The sequence below is a fragment of the Passer domesticus genome, chromosome 2 (genome assembly GCF_036417665.1).
Source record: "Passer domesticus isolate bPasDom1 chromosome 2, bPasDom1.hap1, whole genome shotgun sequence".
Taxonomy (NCBI): Eukaryota; Metazoa; Chordata; class Aves; order Passeriformes; family Passeridae; genus Passer; species Passer domesticus.
In genome coordinates this window covers 84592838-84610594 of record NC_087475.1, presented here as the reverse complement: position 1 = coordinate 84610594, position 17757 = coordinate 84592838, and positions in this window count along the sequence as shown.

The window sequence follows — 17757 nt, the reverse complement described above, 5'->3', positions numbered from 1 at the left end:
GTAGAACTCCTTCATTTGGCCTTCCATATGCCACTCTAAGTAGACACCTGAGCATTTAAGTGCTCCAGTCAGTGCCTACTAACAAACTAAACACCAAGATGGACTGTGAAGACCCCATAATCCAACCTCCAGCACACTTTTCCACTGTTCACTATATTGAAGTTGCAGAATTTCTTTTAAAACTACATACATAATTTTTTAAAAAGTTAGCCACTTTTCATTGATCCCTTACACCAACATAATCACTAGAAATTTAAATTTGCAGGATCTGTGTAGTACTAAGCACTCACAGATAACAAACAGCTCACCAGTGACTGCAGTCCAACAGTCTGCATATTTGTCAGAGGTTGTTTCTTCCTCATAGCTATTTCAAAGAGCAAGCTCATGTATAATGTGCTGCACTAAATCACTTTTTTAGCACCTAGCAAGGCTGCTTTCTTATATTCATTCTATCCTGAAAAAACAATTGCCTTCATTGATGCTATAGAATCTATTCTTAGAAATTTGTTTTCTCATTTCAAAGTTTTCCAATAGAACATACCTTCTTATTAAACTGTCAGCTAGCTTGAATTTACTTATTGGACTGGTACATGAATTTTAGAGAAATTTGACCATTGTTCTTTAGTAGGATAATTTTGGCATGGATTTTTGAACATGACTTGGAACCAAAAATAAAAAAAAAAAAGACCTTGAGTCCGATTACTCAAAGGGAAAACAGATTCTATCCAGGTTATCACATCAGGATTGTCATAATATTTATTAAACTTCTATCCAGCTCCTTGACTTTAGATATTTTCAAGAGAAACTTCAGCAGTCATATCCTGTCTTTCAGGATCCCTACTGTGAGTACAGTTGCTACAACAGTTTCCTAGAGTTGAATAAACAACACCTAAGTATATTAATCTTTAGTCATGGAAGGTAGAATTGTAGATTCCTATGCCTGAGATCAAGAACTGCAGTCAGGCTATGCATGGGAAGAAAAAAACAACCCAGCAACAAAATGTTCAAATTCAAAAGCACAGAAGAAGAAATGTAAGGAAAAGAAAAATTTTGAGCTGACAAATGTGAGAAGAAGCTGTCTCCCTGAATATAAAATTAAGTGATTCAAATCTATGAGGCAGTTAAACCACTGGAAAGAAAACAGAATGAAAAAGAATTTTAATAGATTTTAAGGGCTTGGGGTTTTATACAACATCCTGCCATCATTTGCAGTCTCCTGCTGTCAGTTCAAAGGCACTTGGCCTTATTTTTTTAAGTCAACAAAGAACCAGAAATCACAAAGGTTAATGCAATTCCTGAGAAAAATTTATAATGTAGTATTGTGGAGGAAGCTGACAAAGTGAAGAAGAGGTTGAGATTTAGCAGTGACTGGGAAGTTGAAATAAATAATTTGACAATTTTATGTACTATATAAATAGATGGGAAACATTTTATGCTAGTTTTTTAGGCTATAATGGACATACCTGAATGAGGATCTCCTTTATGTCATTTCAAATCTGCATATCCAAAACCTGGTTATTACAGTTAGGAATTATTTTACCTGTACTGTATGTAATGTATGGTGTAGCAGACCCACAGACACAAATTCACCAGTTCATGGCTCAATCTGATTTTCAGAGCAACAAATACAAACCATAGGTTGTTTTGTACCACAGTTTTTGTGGGATTTGTTTTTTGAATTTTGTTTTGTAGGGGAAGAAACTTAGAAATCGGAATAATGGGTTGCAAATTATATTGTTTTAGCAGCCTATTTCTTGATTTCCCCTTTCTCAAACACCATAATTTCTCAAACTCCTGCAAATTATCATTCTTCGTTCAGCAGGTGACCAGAACGTATCTGTCTTGTGATCAATACGCAGGCATCTCCCACCTTTTAATACCTTTCCTTATACAAGAGAAAGGTGTACGTAAGGGAATTAAATTATGAGGAATCCTAACACAAGTTGTCAAAAGGCCATCCATCCATCCATCCATCCATCCATCCATCCATCCATCCATCCCATAGAGGAAGACACCTATCTTGTGGTCATGGGATTGATACAAGTTCAGTATCAGGAGGAAGCTGGTGGATGTTGCCACCAAAGTGACTGTGTTCTCCTCAGGTAACTGAATGTCATCACAGAACCTGGTAGTAGGTGCTCACAGCTGCTCACAGCTTCCTAAACTGAAAGATACCTCCTGGGTCATGTGCTGGAGAAACAGTTTAAGTTTGTATTCTTCAGGAGCCTCTGAAAAGCTTTTGATACCTAGCTAGTGGTACTGCCTAGTACAGAATGAAAAATCACTTTAGTAACAACATTTTGAAATACCCATCTCAAGACACATTAAAATCACTATACAGTAACACAGTATTTCTGTTGCTATGAGACGTAGCTGAAGCTCTTCAGAATGCTACATGGTGCAATCACGGTGTTCTTTATGTCTTTACTAGAATTGTGGGCATTTAGAGATTCCTTTTTTATGCCTTTGGATTCATGATGTTACATCTGCTTATTAGCATAACAATACATTTTCTTACAAAGCCACTCACTCTACTAAAGAGGCACCTTTCATAATGATTAAAATAATCAGTAGCAATAATACCCTCAAGAAAAACAGGAAATTATATTATTATTTATAACACTGTTCAAAACAGTTTTTAAACCACCTTTTTACATAAGTTCCATACAAAGCTCTCTAATTTTGTAGGGTTTTTTTTATCTCCCACCTTTCAGACTGTCAGTCTACAGAGATTTTGTTTTCTTAGTGCTTGCTTGAATCAACTTAGCTTCACCTCAGGAAAGCACCATCTTTCTCTTTATCTCCTTTTTTCTGTATCTTTTGTTTGTAACTTTGAGAACAACTTATTAGTATTCATATCCTCAGCAATATCCCTACGTGCCACAAGGTCATATTTTTGTAGGCATCCCACAGATCACAGAGAGGGCTACTGTTTTCCAAAACTGACATACAGTCTAAGTGGCTGTAACAGAAAGTCTGCTTTTCTGCCCATTTTACACGTAGGGAACTGGGACAAAGAGGCAGTAATACTTAAGTATAACCTTAAATAGTATTTCTGCATCTCTATCCCATCTAAAATAGCTTTGTGCCTAAAGAAGGGAGCACATTCTCCTTGATAAAGTAACACAAGATAACATTAAACCAGATTTTATCAATTATTCCACAAACTAATGCTTACCTGTAGGTCCTGAGCTACTGGCATGACCATGGTTTACACAGCCCGGCAGACTGGTAAGAGGGTCAAATTAAACTTATTTCAATGAATGCTCTCTTGGGAACACACTTATACAAAACTATTTCCCACAGCTCTTTACAGATTCCTAGTGTCATCCAGTGGTCTAGAGATCACCTGTGGGTTGTCTGCATCATCCCAAGTAAAAAAAAAATAAATTAAAAAAAAATGGCAGCTGGAAATCCTCTTTAACAATGTAAGTTACGTTCAGAGTTGTCACTATAGCACACCTCTGAAAGAGTACAAATAACTAGACATCATAGTAGTCTTGATCCTTAGCACTAAGGACCATATCAAAAGAGATTTTCTCTGGCTTTTAGTTTTCTTATAGGATTTTCATATCAACTGTTTCTTGTGTTATCTACAAAGGACAAACTCCTCAAGCTCTATCTCAGTTGTTAAAGTCCTGGAAACCTACCTAGGATATGGTGATGTCAGTAATAAATTGAAACTTAATTTCTGATGAGGATCTCATTGTACAGCTGAAGAAAAGTGTGTTTTTCCAACTAGGGCTATAAGTGTCTTTCAGAAAACACCATCAATGGAAATAGGAAGCCAGAACACCCTGAAACCATGAATAGAGTAACTGATTGTTTCACTCATTTTAAATCTGCTCACATGGAATTTAACTGGGTGATGAGCTGAGCAACAGGATCAGCAAAAAGCCAAAGACACTTATTTAGCCTTTGTCATCCTAAGGCTTGAGCTCCCAACTGCCCCAGGTCTGGATGCCTGTGTTAGAAAGGGGTCACTATGCAGCCAGGCTGACAGTGGATTCTTGATTTACTTGATGTCTTGCAGTGGCCTTAAAATGGCTCAAACAAAACAGCAAATGCTCCTCTAGGCTCCCTTCCCCACTAAAGGTTGGTTTATAGTTTATAGTCTTAACTATGAAATTTTTACCAGTGCAATAGTTTTGAGAGAAGTCTTGAAAATTCTCACATTTTGCATGGTCTAGTACTTCTTCCAAAGGAAATATTTATAAATATTAGGGTAAGATTGCAGCCATAATCTCCCAGTCTTATGGAAGGCCTTCTCCCTGCATTCTTGTCCAGGCTGTAAACAAGATGTTTCAAAAAGGTTGGCTAGATTTTTATTGGTCCAAAAACAAAACAGGGATGCTTCTGAAATTATTTGGATCTTAATAAAGGAAAAATTGAGGAGTCAGAGGTCAGACGTGGACAGTGCTGATGGAAACACAGAATGAATATTATGCTTGCATTATTTCATGGAAATGGAGAGAAGGCCAAACTAAGTAATAAAATTATTCTTTCATACATTACTCCCCAAGAAAAAAAATTATTTTTTTTTCTTCAAATGCTGGATGAAACTCTTAAAGGAACACCAGGGATTTATAAAATTTAGAGATATTGGAAGTCTTTAAATACTGGCAGCAAATACTTCAAATTTTCCAAAAGGTTCATTGCAAAAGCAATATGTCAATTGCATGTATGGATGCAAATACTTTATCACTCCTTTGTAATAGACCCTGCTCAATAGAACTGATAAAATCAGTCAATTAATCTGATTAATTAGCCCTTTCTTCCTGTTGGACAACATACTTTTGGTTTTTATTCCATTACGTCAAACTGTTCTTCACAAACAACTCCCTGGCTTTATGCTTCATTTACTCTGGGTAAAATTGACAATTCTCCAGCACAAGATCTGACCACCAGTCCAATTCCAGTGAAGTCAGGAGCCTTGTGTTGTACAGCTGGTTATTCAAATCACACAGGATTTTTTTCTAACATTTTTTCTGCTCCACACAATTTGGTTATAGTAGTCAGCAAAGAGTGACAAGTGTAAGATATTCAGCTTTTAGTAATGCCCAAATTCATATACAAAAATGACTGTACACAGCAACAGCAGCTATTGACCAACTGGATAAACAAGAACACATCTTCAATCATTTTTGTGAGGAGTTAGAGGAAAAACACTCAGGAAACATAACCAAAACTAGAATTCAAATGAACAATATATATTACTCTCCAGTATTCACACATCTTTTATTGAATTTATCTGGAAGAATATTCATTGCTAATGAGTTATTTGAGTCCACATGCATGCATCCTGTATATTCCCCATTTAAAAAATTATCATATTTTGCCCACAAATAATAATCAATCCCTTTTTAATGTATCTTATAAATTTTGAAACTCTTCAGTACTACTATTTATTAATAACATTCTTAATAAAATATTCTGACTATTTTAATAACATTAATAAAACATATAGATGATTTATTAACAAGAGTTTTTAAAGCCCACACACATCTATTAATAATCAATCAATGACAATGCATGATTCTATTATATCGTGTTCAACTTTAATAGATAATCTCTTTCTCAAGTAACCTGTAATTCAGAAATTTCTACTGAAATTTCAATAGAATGAATTTTTTACATGACACATGACACTGCAAGATAGTTAGCAATATATTAGAAATTGCTAGGTCTGTGAAATATCATGGCTCTTCATGTGTCGTTTCCTTCTTTTATTTTCTAATAATGCTAATCCAACTTCACAGATGTAATAGAGACTGGCCCATTTCAATTATTCAGACAAAGATAGGAGGACCTCAAAACTTTGTCCTCAAACATTTATCAACTGAAATGCATTCCCAGGGCAGCCAGGAACAAATTCAAAGGTCACTGACAGCTGTTTTGAATATATTTTGAAGAACAGTGAGTAAAAAATATTCTTCACAATACTGGAAGTATTAAGACTTGTTTAATTACCATTAACTAAGACTTGTTTAATGACCATTAACCATTATTAACTAACCATTAACTAACTTGCTATGTTATTCACTTGCCAAAGGCACTCTGCAGCAATAAAAATGAGAGGAGAGGAAAACATAAACCAAAAATTCTCTCCTGAATAATACTCACAGCTGAGTTTGGGACACAGTCTGGTATATGCGTTGTGAAGCTACATGGTGTTCCAAAAGTCTCACTAACCACAAAAGCTTTTATACTGACACTGGCCCCAGAAAAATCTCTATTAAGAGCTACTTCAGGTCAGAGCTTCTCCTTCCACAAAGGGCTGAAAAAAAAATTCTATTGAAGAAGAAATCTCAAGGTGAAGAGAGTTCATGGGCAGGAAGTTCCTCATTGCGATTTTTACAACTGCAGTATAAACCTAACATCTCAACTCACAGTACGTTCTCCCCTGGGATATCTACAGGAGTCACAAGCTTGATCATTTAATCCAACCCAGACCTGAACACGGAGTAATCTCAGTTTGTAACACTGCACACTTTGGAATAAGGAGGCAAACAGAAATAATTTAACACCGACAGATCTCTAGCTTCTTCTCACAGTTCCTCTTTAGAAGTGAGAAATGTTGGGATAGCTGAGGATGAAAGGATCCATGTGTTGATCACCATAACAAACCTCTGGATCTGGATCTCTGTTCACATGCACCAACACACATGAGACTGAAGAAGACAGGTACAATATAGTTGCCATAAGGTAGGAGCAGCTTCCTTGTGGGAATGCTTGCCAGAGAAGATCTTGCAGCTGATCCCACTGTTAATCACATAACATAATCAGGACTTTGGAAAAGGTCTAATGGCCTGCATCATTCCTGGTTGCAATGGACAGTCCTCTCTGGGAATATTATCCCAAATCTACTGTGCCCATGCATAGTCAACTGAGATTGGAGGCACCTTGCTGTTCCAGTGATGATTGGCTCTTCCCTCCTCTCACAACAGAAAATTAAAAATGCATCTTCCAAAACACCAACATTCAATTAAAAGATGCAATCCATTCAATACAGATAGTTTTACTGCTTAATGCATCCTAACACACATAATGCAGAAATTAAACTACAAATTAACAAGCACCCAGCACAAAAATGTAAAGAAAAAATGATACATACACTAATTTTGTTTCTTGTAGATGATAGAACTGTTATGTTATGGGAGGTTTGTTTTGCTTTCTACTGAGCATAGGATGTGTCACTGTAATACAGATGACACACTTAGCCAGCCAGCTTTACAAATAGGGATAATAGAGTGAAGTGGTTGAATAGGCCCAAGATACACAAACAGCTGCCAGTATTTTGTCTGGATGGATATTTGTCAGCTAACTAATTGACCTGAGTGTAAATAAAATATGGGAAGTTTGGATATCCAGAATTTTTCACAGCAAAGATATGGAGGTATTTTTAAAACACTGATGACTCCAAATCAAAGTTTAATTACAACTTTAGGTTTAATATTTTAATAGAAAAATGTTCAACAACTCCTAGAGGAAAAAGGTGATCAATACTTCATTGTGGCAATTACTTTACAATGGTATTGATTTTTGCCAAAAATCATTCACCTGTACTGAGAAAAAAAAATATGCAAAAATTTGTGCTTACAGAGCCAGAATTTAGCTAGTGTGGATGAATAGATATGGGTGAACAACAGTAAATGCAAGAGATTGCAGTTGAGACAGCTTGAGACAGCTTTTGAGGGATGTTGTTGAGGAAGGCCCTCTGAATCTGACTCATCTCTTCAATCTGCTCATAGAAAGTCAAGTTTTTCCTACATTCTGGCAGATTTTGTTCCAGCAGTTTGAACATCCCCTTCCCTTTCCTTCTCCTCAATGGACTGTCTGCACACCTGCCATCCCAACAGGAGTTAAACCCATAACTTTGTCAATTACCCTGGCAATTATGTTTCACAGGGCCCATGCTGGGACTGGGTCTGGCAGTAAACTACTCAACAGGGCCATCTTCTCCAGCGAGGGAATCATTCCCTCTTACCTCACCATATGGCTTATCTATAGGGGCTGCCTCTGCTGTAAGGTTACCATGATGTCTGCCAACAACAGAGCAGAGACCTCAGTATATGAGCTGCTTTCTTTCCTTAATGGATGCTTAAAGAACCCAGAGCACTCCCTTCATGGTTAAATTAAACTGAAGCTAGTTGAAGAACCTACAAACCCTTGCCTCCATAATATTTGGGATGAAGAACTGGCTCCATTTTACACAAGGTCCCTGACAGATGAATGTAATGCTAACACAGAAACTCCAGCAGAGCATACACATGCAGAACCTGCCATACAAGCCATGCCTCGGGACACAGTGTTTTAGCTAGAAAAAAGAATGAATTTGTATAACAGACATAAGTAAAGGGTCTCAGATTTCCTCTTTTTCTGAAGACACTTCAATTCTAACCTTGCTTCTTATATTCTTACTCCTTTTGTTGCAAGAAGGACTTCACCCAAAGCCCACAAAAGGCAGCATGAATTTTTATGTTGCTGTAAATGGACTTTGTGCAAGAATCAAAGTAAAAACCACATTGCAAATCAAACCTCTCTGAGCACTACAAAGAGCAATTAGAATGCAGATAACACATTGCTGTTTCTAATTGTTCATTATCATAGCATTATAGATGTTATGGCTGGTTTTTTCTTCTTTGCTGATGTTGCTACATCAGTCAAATATCCCTATAGCAAATTATACAGACATATTTCAATCTAATTAAAAACTCACATCAGTGTGATTGAAAAACATCAGTAGCAGTGTTCTAGAGGGAGACAACATTCTATGTATTCATAATAGCTGGAGGTGGGCCTTTCTTTTGCTGTAGTTAACCCATATTTCCCATAATAATGTCCTGCTGCAAGGTCAGAGTCACCTTGAACTGAACTTTAACTACTAGGATTGTGTTGTTATATGCCAGGTTGACTTCCTATGTCTCATTTTTCTGGAAGTGAGATAAAGTTCCATGTGGAAAACAGTATGGAATTCTGTGATGAAAACAATTAATTTAAAAATAAATGCATGCATGCAGCACTGAATTGAGGCTGTACTTGGAAATGTTATCTTGGCTTTGAAATAAGTGACTTTGAACTCTCAATACAGCTTGCCACCTGTAGTTCTCTTATCTTGCTCTGTGGTAGCAGAGACCTCAAGGGCACAAAATCCTCTGCTTAAACATTGCTCTGTGTATCTGTTTCTTTACAGGAGGATCTGCAGGCTTCTCTGGTCTCTAATGAAGGACTAGCAGGACCCACCTCCTCCTCTTGAAACAGTGAGTCTTGGATTAAAGGAGGATTTTGATAGCTGGTAAGAGCCAGCCTACTCCACTTTACAGAGATATTAGGGACTGGAACTCCCTTAAAGATCCATTTTAAAGAGCTGCTTCCAAAATCTTTAAATGTTCAACTGAGTGTTGATAGTCTTATCTCGCATAGTTAATATGAATGAATGTCCCTTTTAATCAACCAAGCATTTATCACTGAAGATGTGTTGAATTAAGGAGAAAAGGCTGATTAATGACTCTGCCTATCTCTCTCTATGTTAGTATCTCTTCAAAAGGAAGGGGAGTTATTCTCTGTATTTTTTAATTAATTGACACATTTGCTACTTTTAACATAGCAAGTCATTATGTCATAAAGGCATTTATCAATAACTGTCAGTGAAGGCTGATAGAATATATTTAAAACATGGCTATGAGGACACAGCCCACTGATACTCACAGACCTTTTTGGAGATGTCAAAGAGGAGAAAGAAAGTTCTCATTGTTGATGGTAGCATGTAACATTCTTATGGAAACAAAGAATCAGGCCTTATTGCAGTGTTTAATAGGTCTGGGAGTTATCTAACTTCCTTACTAAAAAATCTGATCAAAAGAAACTCCTAGAAAGGGAAGAAAGAGGTACAATAATACAGAATATCAAGATGCAAAATATTATCAACATCTCTGTGACTCTGGCTCCAACATTCACCTTCCGCTCCTGTCACGTATCAGTCCCTTGATCTGATTTGTATAACAATTCCCTTTATTCCCCTCTTTTGTCACAGTGCAGTTTTGTCACTCACCAGAAGTGGCTCCATTACAATTGCTGTCCAGAACAGTTACTGTCTGTCCTGACTTCTGTTTGAAGGAGCTGGATAAACGTTGCCATCTGTAGCCCTTTTTGATGATAGTCACTTCCTCTGCAGGAGTCTGAAACTTCCAGGCTTCACTTTGCTTTTCCCATTCCCCAAATGATTCCCCCAGAAAAATTGCTCATGGTGTATGTACCAGTCAGAAGAAAGAATATGAAATCGAATAGGATTTTTTTGCCTCTTGCAGTTATGCCAAGCCCTTTAAGGAAAGAATAATGAGCCATAGCTGACACCAGTCATTCATGACCATTGCCAGAAATGTAATGCAAATGTAACTGCAAAGAAGTGATATGCCTTCTCTTGGATGCAAAATTATTTCGAGCTTTCCCATCCTTATATATGATAGAAAAAGAGAACTAGTGCTCCCAAAGGAAATGAAGGAAACCCTTGCAAAGTGGGAAAATTTATGTAGAAAATTATGTTCAATGCACCATTTCTATTTCTGTATCCCGTCTACAGAGAAGGGTCAAAAGGAAGCAAAGAACACAAATCCTATGCAATCAAAGAACCTGTTAGGAAATGTCAGAGATTCCCCTAAGCTGCCAGGCTTGAGTGCAAGATCATGATGATTCATTCTCTCTCTCTCTCTCTCTCTCCTCAGTGATATTCAATATTTTCTCTTAACCCCAGCTTTAGAATTAAAAAGGCATTAAAAACTCTTTAGAGATGAAGAGCAACTATCTACATGACAGAACATAAAGGTTTGAAAAGACAAAGCCTCTGCAGCCTGAAAATTCAAAACCAATTGATAAATTGAATCAGCTTATCAAAACAAGGGTGTTTGATTTTTTTTTCCATTTAATTACATAGTTTTAATCCAAAGCAGGACAGTGGTCAGGGATTTACAGTGCTTCTTTTCCTTTCAGAGCAATAGCCTGATGTCCTCCAGCAGCCTTAGTAAACGATTCTGGTCCACTTTTGCCATGATCTATCAGTGCCCATTTCTCTAAAATTCAAATCTAAGTCAGCTTTTAAATTTTTCCTCCATCTATTCCTAGGATATCTTTCCCATCTACCTTCATGAATACAAATCTGAGCAAGCACACAGGCAGAGCAGACCTCTCCCTCCAAAAGTTTCTTCACTTGATTAAAAGAAATTTTAGCAAAGAAAAAAATGCCTATTTCTTTAAATGCAGTGAGGAGCTTTATGTCTTGTTAACAAGCTACATGAATCTACACTTCTGTTGCTGATGAGAAAATAAGAGTCTGTGTCATCACCCCAACTTGTAAGTCTTTTAGCTTAACCTATTTCTAAGACTGCTTTTGCTCACCAGCACGCACATGTAGATGATTTCACTATATCAAGCCTATAAACAACACCCTTGAGGCTGTTTGTTTATTTACTAAGCAGATGAATTAAAAACTCCTATAAAATGAAATACTTGTATCTCCCCTCAATAACATGAAAATCAGTGCATAGTGAGTGAATAGCTTGTACCAAGTTTATACAATAATTCTTGGGAAATTATTCAAGTCCTGTATAGTGGCACACCAGCTTCCCTCAGAAATTCACAGTTAAATCAGATTGGAAATTATGAAAAGAATTCCCAGTGTTTTCTGCTAGTGAGTGAAAAATAAAATTACTCCTTGTTCCTCCTATCAAAACAGCCTTTCATGTGGGAACTCACAAGTCCCTAAATTACTCAGTTTCTTTGTGGAGCCCTTTGACCCTCCTACAAAGAGTGCCCCCACAAGGCACAGCCAGCAGCACCATATATTCTGTGTCACTAGCCAAATCTAGTGAGCAGGTCTGTCACTGTTCATGGGGAAACATCAACAGCGAACCTTTGGCTGAGTTTCCACTCAGGGACCTGTGCTGTTATTTCTGGATTCCTCCTTCTAAAAGAAAATCACATTCCATCTACCATAAAACAAAAAGAGGTGAACAACTCAGAGGAATATTTAAGCTGTCATTCTCACTGCTTCTCAGTGTGGTGTCCTAACCCTGATGAGCATTTTTTGTCCCAGTCTGGTATTCATTCCTTCCCCTCCCCACAGATGTATTCATCCTGCAGATCTTTAAGATTGATTTTCCCAAAGCCATTTGAATATCTGTATCACCAGGGTCAGGGTTATACTTCTGACTGTACTTTTCTCCTTATTAGAAACCCAGCTGTGCAAAACCTTATGCATTTATATGCAGATGACACTTCTATTTTCACTGAATGATGAGATGTCCTCTCTTTCTAATTCCCTTTCCTCTGAAATAGCAAATGTGATCATCTGACTTAATGAGCACCTTTTCATTCTTAAGGCTGGATTAAAAAAGTGTGGCATAGGCTTTGTGTTCCTTTCCCTGTTCAAAATATCTCTTGCACAATATGAACCACTATATTTTCATAACTAAAAGATGTGTAACTCTTAGATGAAATTATTGATGTTTGTTACAGGTATTCACAAGACCACCTAGATGTTGTGTCCATCTTGTAGATACCTTGATGCTATTTAAGAGACTTGGCTCTATCTCATCAAGTTGCAGACTAAATTATAAGCCATCTGACCTGACCAAGAAGTAAAGCTAGAAGCAGAAATTACCAAGTATCTGTGGTTTTTGGATTATGAAGCATGGCAATCCTACTAACACTCCACATGTCATTCAATTCTATAACATCCTGTGTTGTCACTCAGCAGTAACAATCTTTCTGAATGTAAACAAGACTATTGAAAAAAATTCACTCTTCCAATTTTCTTCATTTCTAAAATCAATTAATTTTAAATATGTGGAAGCCTGAAATAATATAACTGGATGTAGTACTTTCTGATTTATTCTTGGGAATGTAGTGTTTCTTGTCTACATATAGACTTATTTTCCTGAAGAAAAATCAATTTTGTGGTAGGGGAAAAAGTGTCCCTCCTGTAAATTATTTTGGTAATTATTTGAAGGTCTTGCCCCTTTTGGTCTGAATACCACCACATTAGATTGTACAGACCATGAGCTACTGTGAATAAGCTTAGTTCCCCTGAGGCACTAAATGTAACAACTTGGGAGTGAGAGAAATTTTTGACATGGAGGTTTTTAATGGGTAAAAAATAAAATTCATAGGTCTTCCCTTCATGCTGAAAAGGCAGTGAAGGGCATGGAGAGCAGCTGAAGGTATAGTGCTCAAAATGAAGCTGATGCTGTGATAATAAACCAAAGAACTAGACACAAGGCTTGTGCTGAGATTTCAAAAACAAAAATTCTGAGAATTTCTTCAGAGTTAAGAAATGACCCCTAACCCCAATTACATTTAACAGCCACTGAATTTTGTCAAGATAATTGCATCCATGGTCTTCAGCATTTACACTGTGCTGAATCATTTCCAATTGTCTTCTTGCTTCTCAGCACCTTGGTATTCTTTTAGACATTATTCAAAAGTTTGTTAATTGGCTTCACTTTGTCAGAGTCACTTAATCCATCAAATAATGATTTTTAGGTGGGGACATGTTTATTGAAATGCTCTGTTTTCCTGGGGTTTTCTTCTACATCGAAGTCAGCCTTTGCTGTGTTTGTTTTTATTTAGACATGAAGATTGGTCTTGCTGATAGCAAAAAATTTTAGACAACTGCAACCAGTTACAGAGAAAAAAAGCAGTATATGCATTGTTTAGAAAATAACATGGTAGATTTAGGCCTAAAGTATCTACATTGTAAATATCTCCAGTCAGGCTAGGCAAAATCTTACAGACCAAATTTGCCAAGATATTTCAAAAATAAATGAGGAATTGAAATACAAAAATACAAACCTAAGCATTCTGCTAAATCTGTGGTTATGCAGAATCCAGTCTTATTTCTGCATTTAAATAGCCTACTTATTAAATGAACTTTCATAATAAATGAGTTCCATATACAACATGAGTCCCTGCTACAGGCCTGTCATGACCTACAATAATTTATGGTCCTGTCACACTCCTGTTAAGACCAAAAAAATTAAACTTTGAATTTCAGATATTTCAGATCCCATTCAGTCTCAGACATAGCTGCAGCTCTGGTACCAGTGGTTTTCTCAAGAATGCAATTTGTCCCATATTAAAAGTCAATCTCACCAGTTTCAGAGAGCTACATGGAAAATGCCTTTGGTTCATATTTTGTGTCAGAATAACTCCTCAATAATCTTTTTTATTAAGATATTTTTTAATTTTTTTTAATTAAAAAGTACAGCTTCTAAAATCTTAATTTCAAAGTTCTTGCTTATGATTACAGATCTTGAAGTGCAACCTTGTGAATCTACACAGGATGATCCTGTGTATTTTATGCTCCCTGTGATATCACTGAAAACCAAGGATAACATTAACTTGAAAAATGCATTTAGTCCTTGCAGGAGGATTTCTGCTTTGCTGCAGGTAACTGTATCATAATTCAGGTTCTGTTTCATTCTCGCTTTTTTCAGTAAGCATGAATAAATATTATTTTATTATATTTGTTTTTGCTATTCACACATCAAGATCTAGAAAATCAATAAAAGTATTAATTTTCAAGAAGGCAAAAACTTTGCATTCTTCCCATTGTGCCTTGAAAGGAGCAGGCAGCAGCTAAAAATCCTATAAGAAATTTAGGAGGAGGATATGAGAAGCAAATCACATAAATCATACTAGAGTATGATATTTCTGATTATGGACTCATCTTCATTATGGAGATTCTACTTCATTATTATAATCACCTATTGTCCCACAAGCTTCAGCTGGTAACACTGGGCAATTGAGCAATGCCAGCAATTTTCTGCATTATAAAGGCTATTTAAGTATATTCATTAAAATGATCAGAATCTCCAGAAGACAAGAATCCTTACTTTCCTCAGTTCTTTAGCCCCACCAAAGAACCAGGTCCTCTCAATGTAAGCTGTTTAGTTGACTCATTTCTTATGAGATCAAAAAGGCAACTGGGTGCATGCTCTGCAACCTGTTGAAAAGATGCATAGGAGAACTCATTCCCTAAAGAGCACAGTGTTCAGAATTTGTGTAGAGGAAGTTTATTCCAAGTTGTGATACTGATCAGTATGAGTATAGTTAAATATGTCCATGATTAAAATTCTTCTACCCTTTCAAAGTTCTTTATTTTTTAATCAGCTTTTCTTGATCTATTTTGTCTCACTGCTATATAATGTGTGACTCTGTCCAAAAATAATCTGACTTTATTTATCACTTTGAGTTTTTGTTCATATCATTTGTTCTGCATCAGCCCTAAATACCAATATAATTTCTTGGCTCACAGATATATTGTAATTCTCAGCTCACAGTCATCCTTTTCTTACTGCTTTCTTTTGTTCACAGCTTTGTCATACTCTGTATTCTGAAATTTAAAATTCCATTATTTTTTCTGGCTTTTCCATGTGCCTATTGTTTCCTTAATGTGATGCATATCTGTATCTGAGCTGAAATACTGATTAGAAATGATTCAAAGTCCCGTGCAGAAGACTTGATCATTTCCCTCTACACAGAGGAGAAAGCATCTGCATTACAATTAACCAAGTAAATGTTTTAAGATTAACCAAGTAAGATGCATTCCATTCCACCCTTATAGCAGGTATTTATTTTAAGACAGTCATTTAGATTCTCCCAATAAACAACAGAGGTGGGCACCACAGAGGGTGAGATGCATCCTTTGCTTTGGTTATAAATTCAGTGACCATGAACAGGGACGTGTACATAGGCATATCCTACAAAATATTCCTTGGACCAGAGAACATCCAGTATGACTTTACTACAAAGCACAAATGTCCCTACAAGACAATTTTCCCTAAAGGGACAGTACTGTTTCAAGTAAAAAAGGGCCCTTAAGAGTGGCCTGTGTCAGCTAACTTGGAAAATCTTTGCTGAGGTTTGTGCAATAGTTTGTCTCCTAGCACATGACACAGTCCCTAAGAAAATTTTCACTTATGACATTCTCGTACAGGGTCTTTTCAGAGCACAGAGTGAACTGCCATCAAGCAATGAGTGCATGTCAACCAACACAAATGCATCAGAGGTGGGACTACAGGAAGAGGAATAATGCTGGTATCAACACACAGCTAAAATTGGTCCTGGCCAGATTTCTTTCTACCTTTGCTTATGTCAGATATTTTTTAGGTAATACTAGGAAAGCCTTAATCATTGAACTTTTATATAAATCCAACACAAGCCTCAGGAGTTTCACAGTGACATCTATAGACAGCAGAAACTTCCCCTTGGAAAAAAAAAAAAAAAATTGTACATTTTAAGTTATTCACACAGAAAATATTGGTACTTTCTAATCTAGCTCTGTCTATAAAGTTGCCCTATATCTGTGAAAAATCATAGTACCACTGTCTGAGTTCAGCAGTTCACAGAGGTTAAGATCCCAGCAATAACCAGAATAAATAGTCTGATCTCCTGCATGTTATAAACATAACCCTCCATGAAGCACAGAAATTTTTGTCTAGTATATCAACTTTTGCCAGTATATCCAGACTTAATCCCAAGATATGTGGAGAACTTTATTTCCATGAAACATCACTCCTCCCTCTTACGCTGCTCCATAGAGGAAAAGGAAACTCCATTTCCTCCCAGCTTCTCATTTAAGTCTAGCTGATTTCATATTCTAACCTAGGGTTTTAATAAGCCAGTTAGTGCTTTATTCCTAAATACCATAATCATACCCTTCTATCATCCTGACACACAGAAGTTAACCTCTCCCACTACAAGTCATTTATCTTCAGTACTTGAATAAGTTTTGAGTTTCTCCTCCATCCTCTCCAATTTTAACAGTATTTTTGACTGTGGACACCGAGTTTCACAGAGTATAAGATTGTATCCAAAACAGAAATCACATTTCTAGCGCCGTTATTCATACAAATTCTGCTTTTCTTCACAGGATCCTTCTAGGATTTCACATTTAGTTGCTTATGCATTATAACCATTCAAAAGTACCTTATTTTTCTCTTTAATTCATTGACATGAAGCACTCAGCTCCTGCAAGACTAACCTACAAAGTGTTTCAGAGATCACAGTAGGTGGCATTCAAGGTAGATATCTAGATCTGAACAGTCACTCAGACTTTTCACTCAGTGAAACAGGCAGTAAGTCTGTTTATTTTTTGTGTGTGTGCTAGAAGACTTTGTGAATTTTATTCTAGAAATGTCCATAGGCCATGCATAATACTTCTAGTGACCTTGCAGCCTTAAGAAGTTGGTGTCAAATAAATGCTCACCTTTTGACCCACTTGCACCTCCCTCTAGTGGATCTATATGCTGTTTACCTGAAAACTATCATTCTTTGGTAAGCAATCTGGCAAACTCCTTTTTACAGGGCAAAGCAACTTTCAGAATTGCACAAAATCTTTGCATGGGATGGGACAGTATCAAAGCACAGATGGAGATTAAAGATAAAAATCTTTAAAACTCAGTTGGAGCAACCTAGAAAATTAATGAATGGCCTCACGGTGTTTGGCTACATGGCTGAGCCTTCTGTAATAATTAAAGAAGTGAAACATTCAGCCTCAGTCACAGGATGATTTGTTTTCCTCTAAATGAATATAATAATAGGAAGAAGCAGGTCTATGTGTGTGTGGATTTCTGTACACATTACAAATGCTTATAGAAGTATGAGGTCAGCACATCCCAAGTTCTTAAAATCACAAATTCCAGCAGGGAGATTACTTAATAATTTTAATTAACATCCTGTTATTCTATTACAGAAACAATG